The sequence below is a fragment of the Erinaceus europaeus genome, chromosome 18, assembly GCF_950295315.1.
Source record: "Erinaceus europaeus chromosome 18, mEriEur2.1, whole genome shotgun sequence".
In the NCBI taxonomy this organism is placed as follows: domain Eukaryota; kingdom Metazoa; phylum Chordata; class Mammalia; order Eulipotyphla; family Erinaceidae; genus Erinaceus; species Erinaceus europaeus.
Genome location: NC_080179.1, coordinates 52418630 through 52431635, shown reverse-complemented (window position 1 = coordinate 52431635; position 13006 = coordinate 52418630). Strand labels below are relative to the sequence as shown.

Genomic DNA, 13006 nt, shown 5'->3' with positions numbered 1-13006 from the left:
GCTTCTAATATTGAAGATAGAATAAAAGTTCTGAGATCTTCATGGGTATGTAAATTAGTTTAATTTTTCATAAGCTTAAACAAATTTTAATACTGATGAACATAATTCTTAACCTGCTTGGGTTTGCTTTCATTTGTGAAAATCTGATTAGTTCAAGGAAATAGACTAAGTTCTTGGTATCTGAAACTTGATTGCTCAATCTTTAAGCTAAGGAGTCACCTCTTTCATTCCATAATTATTTTGAGTAGATCAAGAAATCAAGCCAAGCAAATCTTTCCTTTCTCTTTTGCCATCTACTGAAATAGAAATTTAGTTTTGTACATTCTTTTGCATATTATGTAAATATATGCTTTTTTTCCATTTCTTTATTCCCAGCATTTCAGAATCTGAATCAGGGCAAATGTCCAATAAAATATTATTGATAATTGGTTTTATTTTCTAATTATGCTCCTGGGGTCACACTCTATCAGTGACTTGATTAATAAGTAATTTCTGCTTCCCATATGCATGCATGTGTGTCCCCACACACAGACGTTTCCAAGACTTCACATACGTCATTTAGAAATTTGAGTTTCTAGGGATTGTGAAGAGGATTCCAATCTCTTTTGCTTCTAGGTTTGGTATCTGTGTTCTTGTGGGTGCTGCATTGATCAATATATCTAAAATAGACTTCCTAGCTTCTTCCTAACATGAAAAAAACTTTTTTGGGGAAGATGGTGTCAAAATTTAGGATAGGGTGAGAAAGCTGATTGTGGGGGCAGCACATTGGGTTAAGCGCATTTTTTGCAAAGTTCAGGGACCTGCATAAGCCTTCCATTTCAAGCCCACAGCTCCCCACCTGCAGGGGGTTGCTTCACAAGTGAAGCAGGTCTGCAGGTGTCTTTATCTCCCTCCCCTCTCTGTCTTCCCCTCCTCTCTCAATTTCTCTCTGTCCTATCTAGCAGCAACAACAACAGGAACAACAACAAAACAATAATGGAGAAAAGATGACCAGGAGCAGTGGATTCATAGTGCAGACATTGAGCCCCAGCAATAACCCTGGAGGAAAAAAAACAAGCAAGAAAGCTGGATTAGGGTACAGTAGCTCCCAAATAGGAGGAAAGTATATAAATGCCATTAACTGTTTATTCATCAATCTGCATTAAGGTTCGTAGTTCATACATATTCCTATTTAGTGCAGGAGGCTATGTAACCTCTGAGTCCTTTTCGGGTAGTAACATTTTAGGTTGCACTCATTCCAGTACTAGTCTTCCTTGAGTGGCAGAGTAGGTCAACCTAGCCTCTCTTCAGAGAATTGGGCAGTCCCTACCATTGGTGCTCTACAGTGAGGGCAAGGTCCTGGAGAGGCCCACAAAAGGGTTTATGATCATGTTCCTGATGGAAGTGACCAGTGATGGTGGAGAAGAGGATCTATTTGAGGACTAGGCCCATCATAACTATGTAGAAATCCAAGGATTCTCTTACTAGAATCAGGGATGATGGGTGGCCTGGAATTGACCAAAAAGTCCATTATTAAGTGAGCCAGTCTCTTTTCCTTATCTTCTTTTATAGCCCTTTCTTTATCTAATGAAATTAGACTTTTGCCCAGTTGTTAAATCATTGATTGTTATTTATTGTATCCCAACTGGTTTTGGGGTTATGGGATCTGGCCTCATGTTGGGGAGGAAATAGACCTAGAATTTACATGGGATCTAAGTTAACCTTAAGTTTTACTGTGCTTTATTTGTTTGATGATTATAATAGAGGTCGCCATAGGTGATGGTACTTTAACTTGATATATACACTTTTGTCAGTATATATCTTGGTCAGTTGCATACAGTATTTTTTCTAAAGATTATCAAGGGGGTTACATTAATGCTATTGCTGTCAGGAGAGATTAGAGGATATTTATTACTTTCTTTCGTGTAGTTAGTTGCTTAAATTAAGTGATTGAAGGAACTGAAGTAGAAGGTATGAGAGGAGGGTGTCTAGGCCTAAGTAGTAATTACCTAGACATTTATAGTGTCTTTTAGGTCTTTCTACTTGCTTACTGAGTTTATTAAGTTTAAGACTTATTGAGTACTTTTCTAACACATGGGACTACCTAGTTCCAATTAAAATAGTGCACTTCTATCAAAGTTACAGACCCTAGATATAGGCCAGGGCCAAGGGGGAAGGGTCTATGTCACATGTATCTATAAGTTGGGGGACACTATATACCTCAAAGTAAATGTACATAGTATTTTTATATGTCAACATGTTAATAGAGTATGCTTTATGCCATAGCAAGGGGGAAACATACTCATTGCATAGAGTATACAGCAGCTCAAGGGAATAATTTGAAACATAACTCCAAGCCCCACACCCCCACCACCTGACATATAAGCAAAGTGAAATCTAGTAATTATAGTAATAACACCACCTGTTGGCTCTGCAATCACCTGCACAAACAGCAGAGAAACAGTAAAAACAAACCTCAGAACATGACAACTCAGAAGGACAGAAATGAACTAAAGGACTCCAGGAAACTTTAGATATAGAGGGACTATCAGAGGAAGACTATAGAAACTCATTATGAAGTCACTCCAAGAATCTAAGCACAGTGTTGAGAAACATACACAAGAGCTGAAAGAATATTTTATTAAGGAGTTAGTGAAGCAGATAAAGAAGTAAAGGACAACTACAGAATGCTTTTCACTAATATTCTCTTTCACAATACAGAGAATTGAACATAGTAAATGTGAAAAAATGTCAATCTTTATCCAAGACTGGGAGAACTATAGAGTTATCTGATGGGTGTAGTGAGAGAAAAAAAATGAGGGAGATATAGTGATAAAATCCACACTATTCTTCAGTATTAATTGTAAAAATAAATCATATAGTAATAAACTCAGGAAAGATCACCTTCAAAAAAGGAGGAGTAAGAGAAGGAAGGAGTGGAGAAGAAGAATAAAAAGGTAAAGAAATGGTTACCTTGTGAGAATGGGGATGGGTGGATAAATCAGGTGAAAGGTGTCAACTGTATTATGGATGATAACGTCCTTCCTAGATTTTGGTGGCAAGCGTAATGTATTATATGTAGACACTGATTTTAATGTTGTATACCTGAAAATTATACAATATAATAAAATGTTGTTACTTCAATTTGAAAAGAAATTGAATGACCTTGCCAGTGAGTAGCTGTTCATAAGCACTAAACACATAGATATAAAGAATACCACCCTGATTCTCAAAAGTATCTGATCCAAGAATGGTTAAGTACTTTTACCTACATTAGTTTAGCAAAATAATCCCACAACACCTGTACATGAATGCCTTACCTATGTGTGGAAGATCTCAGCAAAACTGACTTTTTCCCTGTAATCAACTCAATGAATACTATTTCCTGACGCACAGGTAATTCTGTGAACACTTGGAGTCTCAGTAAGAATAAGTCAAAATAGAAACTGGAAATTTTGGGAGTTGGGCGGTAACGCAGTGGGTTAAGCGTACGTGGTACAAAGCGCAAGGACCTGCAGAAGGATCCCAGTTCGAGCCCCTGGCTCTCCACCTGCAGGGGACTCGCTTCACAGGCGGTGAAGCAGGTCTGCAGGTGTCTGTCTTTCTTTCCCCCTCTGTCTTCTCCTCCTCTCTCCATTTCTCTCTGCCCTATCCAACAATAACTACAACAATAAAACAGCAGGGCAACAAAAGGGAATAATAATAAATAGCAATACATTTTAAAATAATAAATATCTAAAAATTAATAAAAAATAAACTGGAAATCTTTTGAAAATCATTTGTAAATGCTGTTTTTAGTGGATTATGAAATGAAAATACTATAGCAGAGAAGTACAAATGAGCAGGTAGCCTGCATGACATATTTTCAGGACTTAGAGATCTACTTGTCTTTTGCCTGTGTCTTGCCATCTTTCAACACTGGTAATCATCGGTTTATACAAGTTTCCATGGCAACTGAGTCTTCTGCATCATTCTCTGACAGAAGAGTCTCTAGTGCTTTGGTTCATAAGTACAAATATCTCATTCCTTAGACATAGGTCCTCAAATCCAATATGCAGGTGGGAGTTTTCTTCTTATAAGTATTTGATTTCCTTTATACAATTTCCAATTTATCACCACCAGAATTGAGCATTGAATATGCTCAAGGCACTCTTATATGGGTACTGAGAAATGCAAAGCATAGGTGGTGACTCGCCCAGGAGAAGACATGTTACATTCATAAGGACCTGGGTTCTTGCCACTGGTCTCCACATGCATAGGGAAAGTTTCACAAGTGGTGAAGCAGTGCTGCAGGTGTCTTTCTTTGTCTATATTTGACTATTCTCCTTGCCCTTCTCAGTTTCTCTCTGTTTCAATGTAAAGAATAAACCATTAAAATGGAAATGCAAGCATTATTTCTGTTTTACCAGCTTAAAAATAAGTTGTCATTATGTATATACACTATGGCAATATAAGGAGCAATATAGTGGTACAAACAATGGAGTTGAGCAAGAGGAGGTTGCTATTCTGAATGAAGTTATCAAGGAAGACACCCCCAAGGAGGAGAGCTTTCATATTCCCATCTAGGAAAATAGTGCAGACTCAATTTAGGGTTTCTTTGAGTTCCCCAAGGGAGAAATTTATGAGAAAAGACATATATCTTGAAAGAACAAAGTGTGACCCCTAAGGTGCCTGGCGTGTACTTGAAGAATTACATGTACCCTAAGAAAGCTTTTATAGAATGCTGAATTATTGCGTTATCTTTTCTCTTGTTCCTCTAGCCTTCGTCCTCACATCCCTGTTATTATTCTCTTATTCTCCTAACCCTATTTCATGGGTTTAATTTTTATTATCTTTATTTATTGGATACAGGCAGCCAGAAATTGAGAGGGAAGCTGGAGAGAGAGAAGGAGAGAGACACCTGCATCCCTGATTTACCACTTGTGAAGCTTTCCCCTGAAGTGGGGACCAGGGACTTGAACCCAAGTCCTTGATCACTGTAAAGTGTGCATTTACCCAGGTGTGCCACCATCTGGCTTCACACTTATTTCTTGGTACAAGGCAAGATACATGATATAGTTGCATAATTTTGATTCCCTTTCCTTTCATCCATTAAGCAGTATGTCAATATATATGTATATAGATACTACATAGCATTTCAGCTATGGATCGACCTTCCCGTGGTGTATCTCGTGAGTACCCATTCATTGGGGAAACTGACGATCCTTCCTAGCCGACTGAATCCACATGGATCCCAGTCACTTTCAAAGCCAGCAACAAGCAGCTCCTGACAGCTTTCAAGCTGTTGGTCCTGCTCTTCGAGTCCTCCAACTTAATGTTGAGGGGCTGTCCTTTGCCAAACGCGTTCTTATTGGTCAATTGGTGATACAGCATCAGGCAGATGTTATCTGCCTACAAGAAACACATATAGCAGTCGATGAAGCTGCTCGATTCACCATCAGTGGATTTGATTTAATATGCTATAATCTCCATACTAAACACTGTCGAGCCATCTACGCCAAATCGTGTCTTGCAGACGTTTATCATACGGCCTCTTCGACCTTCTACGACTCCATTACTATTGGAACTATTCAGCTCGTCAACGTATATAAGCCTCCCAGTGCCTCATGGGATAATGAGGTCCTGCCTAGCCCGAATCACCCAGCCGTTTACGTTGGAGACTTTAATAGTCATCACCAAGACTGGGGATATTCCTCCACTCGTACTGATGGCTCTATCTTAGCCGACTGGGCTTCAGCGAATGACCTCTCCCTATTACACGTCCCAAACAGCCAGGCTCTTTTCACAGTGCTAGATGGAATAAAGACTCGTCACCCGACCTGTACTGGATTAGCACAGTCAACGGCCAAGCCTTTCCCGCTACGAGACAAGTTCTCAAGATCTTCCTGCACAATCATCACCGCCCAGCTATCATCCACATTGGTCTCCAGCTCCCACTGATTCTGTGCTCGGAGAAACTAAGATGGAACTTTCGGAAAGCAAACTGGCATCTGTTCAGTGATCTTACCAACAAATCTATTCCTGCAATTCCAATTAACTCTATCCCCTCTGAAGATTCCTACAGGCGCTTCCGCCAAGCCATCTTCAAAGCAGCTTCCCAAGCCATTCCTCGTGGGAGACGTGCTAACTATACGCCTTGTCTTGATGCTGAATGCGAGCAACTACTAAAGCAGTATGATGAGTCGGGCGACCCAGATGTGGCTGACCATCTCATTGCCTCCCTGGATGCAGCACGCCAAGCCCGCTGGCAACAACTCACAGAAAGTCTGAACTTCACCCACTCAAGTAGGAAGGCCTGGAAGCTTCTTCACAGTCTGGGTGCCGGTAGCCAACCCCCTCCCATCTCCCATCCTCCCGTATTTCCAAACTCAGTGGCCAGTCACCTAACTCAAGTTGGACGTGCTAAGATCGACCCAGTCTGGAAAAGAGAAATTTCCCATGAGTGGTCATCCCACTTCAGGTTATCTTGTCCATCTCCAAAACTCTCTCCCTTTATACTGTCTGAACTGGAAGACGCTTTGAAGAGGGTTAAACCGGGAACAGCTGCTGGCTATCATAACATCACCCCAGAAGTCATCCTTAACCTGGGTCCCGCGGCAAAGAAGTGGCTCGCTTCATACCTGTCCCACATCTTGGAATCTGAGTCTATGCCCAAAGTTTGGCATCGTGCGAAGATTATAGCAGTTTTGAAACCAAAGAAAGATCCAACACTGGCCGCCAGCTATAGACCAATTTCTCTCCTCTCGGTGTGTTACAAACTCCTTGAGAGGCTGCTTCTGTCACGTATTTCTCCTCTTACAGAGAAATTCCTATCACCTGCCCAAGCTGGTTTCCGCCCAGGAAGATCTACCTGCGAACAAGCCCTGGCCCTCTCAACTTACATTGAAAATGGATTCCAGAAGAATTTAGAGACGGGTGCTGTCTTTGTTGATCTCACAGCAGCCTATGACACGGTCTGGCACCGTGGTCTCCTAGTCAAGATCTCAAGATGCCTGCCTCCATGGGTGCCCAACACTATATCGTTTTTTCTCCATAACAGAAGATTCCAGGTGCATCTGGGTGACAAGTCTAGCAGATTGAGACTTGTCTCAAGTGGCCTCCCCCAGGGCTCTGTTCTGGCTCCTATGCTATTTAATATTTACATCAATGACCTCCCAGAAACTTCTTCAAGGAAGTTCATCTATGCCGATGACATCTGCTGTGCAACTCAGGCATCCAAGTTCGACATCCTCGAGGAAACACTCACGAAAGACATGTCTCTGATATCTGATTACTGTAAAAAATGGCGACTAATCCCTAGCACTGCAAAAACGGTATCATCTGTTTTCCATCTACACCATGCCTCGGCCTTGCGTGAGCTTAATGTGCAGCTTGGCGATACGAGAATCCGGCATGAAGCCCAGCCAGTCTATCTTGGCGTTACTCTCGATCGCACTCTGTCATTTCACGAACATCTCATAAAAACTGCAGCAAAGGTGGGCGCGAGGAATAACATCATTGCAAGACTGGCCAGCTCCTCATGGGGCGCGAGCGCTTCCACACTACGATCATCATCTCTGGCATTATGCTATTCCACTGCAGAATACTGTGCCCCAGTATGGTTCCGTAGCCCCCATGTCCACTTGGTCGATTCCAAATTATATTCCTCCATGAGGACAATTTCTGGAACCATCCGTCCACCCTGGTTCCATGGCTGCCAGTTCTTAGCAACATCGCCCCGCCAGATATTCGTCGGGATGCAGCATCTTCTAAGTTCATTTCCCACGTCTATGCTCAACCGGACCTGCCAATATACGTGGATATCTTCGCCCACCCTGTCCAACGCTTGATGTCTCGTCATTCAATCTGGTCCCCTATGCCTACACTGAACTTCTCTGTTCCAGTCTCTTGGAAACAGAGTTGGCAGTCAGCTGAGGTAAAGAACAAACACCTCATCACAGACCCCTGCAAGCATCAACCCGGCTTTGACCTAGCACGTTATGATTGGGCCCTCCTCAATCGCTATCGAACAGGCCATGGACGGTGCGCCACTATGTTCCACCGCTGGGGAGCCAGAGATGACCCTAACTGCCCCTGCGGCTACAGACAGACTATGACCCACATAGTCAATGACTGCCACCTCTCCAGATTCAAAGGAAGTCTCAAAACTTTACATCAGGCTCAACCTGATGCTGTTGACTGGCTACGGAAGAAGGGCAAACGCTAGAAGAAGAATAGCATTTCAGCAGCCAGTCTCACAAATTTTATTATCAATTAATATTTATTAAGCATTACAGGCTTCTTGAGTATGAATTGCCACAGCCAAGTCTGAAAAAACAAGGAAAGTCACCAAAGAACCATGTGGCCATAACGAGAGAACTTAGCAGGAAATGCAATCTTCTGTGGAGAGGACAGTTAACTGTTGTTGGCAGAATAGGGAGGAGATCAGGACCCAGAAAATGGTACCACACTCCAAGTCCATTTTCCTGACTAATTCTGACTTTTTCCATGGGCTGCAATTAGAAACAAAAGGAAAAAAGACTCATGGGAGGGAGCATGTTGGGGCCTACTGCAGAGCAAAGATGGGCAAGTATAATGTGGCCAGAAAATGCTCCATATATCATACACACTCTGCTTCAACTCCTTTTTGTTCACATTTCTGTGATGAAAAGGAAACACTAAATCAGGACAAACTAGGTTATTATTAGAAATGGGATTCTACAAGTTGCTTTTTAAATTTAAATATTTCTGTTTTTATTTTATTTATGAAAATCAAGCCTTGACAAAACCATAGGCTAATAGGGGTACAACTCCACACAATTTCCACTATCCCTTCCCTTGATAGATTTCCTATTCTTTAATCCGCTGAGAGTATGGACACAAGGTCATAGTGGGATGAAGAAGGTAGAAGATTTGGCTTCTGTAATTGCTTCCCCGCTGAACATGGATATTGACAGGTGGATCCATACTGCTCCCAGCCTGCCTCTCTCTTTCCCTAGTGGGGCAGTGCTCTGGGGAAGCAAAGCTTCAGGACACATGGGTGGGGATTTCTGTCTGGGGAAGTCTGGTTGGCATCATTGTAGCATCTGGAACCTTGTAGCTGAAAAGAGAATTAACATATAAAGCCAAACAAATTGTTGACTAATCATGAACCTAAAGGCTGGAATATTGCAGATGAAGATTTGGGGGGGGTCTATGTTTTGTAGATTGCTAGTAAGCATATTTTAGTTATATTCCAAAGGGCCTGTGGCTATATGAGTTTTTGTTTTTGTTATTGTTGTTGCTTTGTTTTTTACCCTGAGCCTGAAATCTGAAATGCAGGTGGATTCAAGTTATTGTCTGGGGAGATGATGTGATGGCTGGAAAAAGGACCAGAAAGCTGGAACAGGGAAGAGAGTAGCTTCCAAATATGGGAAAGGGGTATAAATATTGTTGACTATAGACCCCATCAATTTGATGTGATCTGGGGCCCATGTACTGCTTAGGAGCCTATGTGATCTCTGCATCTCTGTAGATGTGAGCTCACATTTTGTGGTCATGAGAAGGAACGTTCCAAGCTGCCCCAATTTCAGGACTCATCTTCCTCAGATGTAGCATAGAGTATGTTGTACATCCTCCCTTCGGAGGATGGAGCATTCTCTACCATTGTTGAACCAAGTTGAGGGTAAGGTCCTATGGGTGGCCTACAAAGGGGTCTGTTTTGTTGTTCCTGATAGAGATGACCAGCAACATTGGAGAGAGGGATTTATTTGAGGTCTAGGCCCATAATGTCTCTTTGGGAATCTCAGGACTCCGCCACTAGGGCCCCAGCTCATGGGGTGGCCTGATAGTGACTAAAGAGTCATTGTTAAAGTATGCCAGTCTCTTGCCCTTATTCAGTTTTTGCAGTCTACAAGTTGCTTTTTCATCTACCTGGTTATCAACTTGGTTTAACCAGAATAGTAAGTTGTGACACCTTTCCAACTCAAGTTCCACATGAGCAATAAAAAGGTATTCTCTTTAACATTGTTGATAAAAATGTTCTGGGAAGGGTGTGTATGTAAGTTTGGTGGTTGGTGTATAAGGAATGTTATGTAGCAGATGTACCACTGTATTAGAATACCGCATACTTATATTTGAACTAAGGGTTAATCTTTCAGCAGATGTGTAGTATGTTTTGGCTCTTAAAACTTCCAGTAGTGGGGTGGGGTTGTTATGAAGGTAAAGTGAATAAAAAAACCAACAATCTCTTCTAATAATAATATCATCATCATTATTATTATTGCTATCAGGGTTATCACTGGGACTTGGGGCTGATACTACAAATCCACAGCTCCTGGTGGCCATTTTTTCCTTTGTAATTTATTTTTATTGGTTAGGACAGAGAGAAATTGAGGGAGGATGGGGAGATGGAGAGAAAGAGAGACAGACATTTGCAGACCTATGACATCACTTGCAAAGTGGACCCCCTGCAGGTGGAGAGTAGGGACTAAACCCAGATCTTTGTGCTTGGTGATATGTATGCTTGACTAGTTCACCACTGCTCAGCCCCCCAAACAACAAGCTCATTTGAAGACTATAGGACTCTATGTAAGCAAAAAGTACTATTAGTATGATAGTAACATTTCAGCTTATCTCTATTGAGCCTCAGCTGACCAATAGTATAAGCAGCTAGTGTCAGCTTCTGGAAAGAAAATGTGTTAAGAGCATTCTGTGTACAGACTATTTATAAGGATTCAGTATGAACAGAAACTATGTATTATCCTGGCAAGAACAGGTACTGACTGTAGTATCAGCTAAAGTGGATCTGAATCCTGACTTGCTGTGAATTGCCTGTCTGAACATAGCCAGGTTACTTGCCTCTTCTCAGTCTCTGTGGTGATAATAATCTCTTATTCATAGAACTGTTCACAAATTTAAAGAATGGAAGCTTCTTCTACATGGAATATATGTAGGCTGACTCACTAGTGGCTCCATATGGCAATTGTCTTTGTCTGAATTCAGGAGATATTCAGAAAAGATTTTGAAAAAGATGTTTGATTTTTCATGTATGCATATATGATATTTAAAACTGAATGGCATGTCCATATTGTTACAAACCAGAAATGCTCACCCAGGTGTTAATTACAGGTTGTATCTGACCATATCATGAATTCCTTTCATTGTAATCCAGTTACTTATAAGTCCCCTATTAAGGATTACACTCCAGGCTTTCTTATATGGAGTGTTATATTTTTTTTCTGAAACTTTTGGCTGACTTTTGGCTTTTGCCCTTGAAGCTTAGCCAATGTCTATTTATAACAGGCAATCTTATTCCAAGGGCTTCCAGAAGTGCTCATAGTCTTCCCATCGAGTGTACAATGATTCCCTGTGCACAAGATCCTGCTGGGTCTTCTGCCCTAAGCCCTCTGCCCTGATAGAATCAGTCTATAGAGTCCTCTTTTATTTGTTTTAGGTTTTCAGCTACTTTCATTGTGTCAACTAGAGCAGTGGGAGATGATACTGGGGTTTGAGGGCTAGAAATCATTTCCCATGTGATTCCTCTTTACTTCGTTGGGAGAAAAAAATAGGAAGAGTTGAAGTAAGGAAGATTTTCCACTACATAAAGAGAATGAAAAGAGGAAACTGCATTGTAGTGGCCTCTTGCCAGACCCCTGGAATGCGCCAGCCCTGGGAACTGGCCTTTGGCCAACCTCTTTAGAGGCTGCTGACTTGGGAAAAACTGGCTCTCCAGTTTCTGCCAAGAATGTGGACAATAGTCTTTTGGATCTTTTACTTTTGAAAGTTTAGCTTTTGTTTTATTATCACTAAAGGTAACATGTATTGGGCACCTATGTTTGCATGCCAAAAGATAAAATGCATGATTGAAAGTGTTTTAAGCTGAGTAGAATCACCAAGGTCCTCATACAGTATTTGCAGACTGATTCTAATTAGGGGCTAATCCTTTGCTTAGGGACATTTCTACTTTAGTTAGATTTGAGCACTGAGGTGTGCTGAAATTCTCAAATTAAAATTACTTCTAGGTGATAACTTGAGTTACATTATGTTCAACCGTCATTTGGTTCAGAATAACTTTGAGAAAATGAAGCACAGAACCAATGCGTTCTGGTGGTGGGAACAAGACCAAGATGAAAAGAGGCCATTTGTTCAGAATAGAGTAGCCCTCACCTACATTTTGGGTTTATGGAAAAGTCAAGATTTATTTATTTATTTATTTTTGTAATTTAGTAATGATCAAATAAGATGAAATAAGAGGAATACAATTCCCACCACCAGAGTTCTATACCCTGTCCCCTCCATTGGAAACATCTCTATTCTTTATCCCTCTGGAAATACGGATTTTTTTTTTTTTTTGCATAGAAAAGCACACCATGTGGCTGGGTGGTGGTGCGCCTGGATTAGCACACATATTACAATGCTCAAGGACCTGGGTTCAAGCCTCTAGTCCTCACCTGCAGGGAGAAAGCTTTGTGAGCTGTGAAGTAGGGCTGCAGGTATCTCTGTCTCTCTCTCCCTCCTGTCTCCTCACCCTCTCAATTTCTGGATGTCTCTATCCAATAAATAAAGATAATAAGAGCAATTAGAAAAAATGAAAAGCACATCATGACTTTCCCAGTAATCCAATATATAGAGTACTAATTCTGGGTTGGAAAGAAGGGGGTTAATTGCATGCTACCCTTAGTGTATAATCACTTAGTAGTATATTATAATGGTGATTTGAAAAATTAAATGACCTTGAAATATTCCTTCTGGTTTTTATTCCAATCGGAATTAGTAATACTGCAAATAATAAACATTAACAACTTGCAATACACTATGTTTACTATATCCTGGGTGTTGTTTTCACTAGCTCATTTAATTATTATAACAACTCTACTGGAATATATTGTAATATCCCATTATATGGATGACAGAGACTCAGAAATTAAGCAAGTTCTTCAATATCACATGACTAGTAAGCATATAATTCTTCTGTAATTTGGAACTCATACTATTGACTCATTCACCATTATGTGCATCTCTAGTTCATTTCAAAGCTGAGGGGAGCAACACTCTCTGCCTTTATTAG

The 13006-nt window shown here is 41.0% G+C and overlaps 1 protein-coding gene across 1 annotated transcript in view; it reads left to right on the top strand.

The window, feature by feature from the left end:
* Positions 1–13006, top strand: part of NCKAP5 (NCK associated protein 5) — a 1079978-nt gene that overhangs the window by 159024 nt on the left and 907948 nt on the right.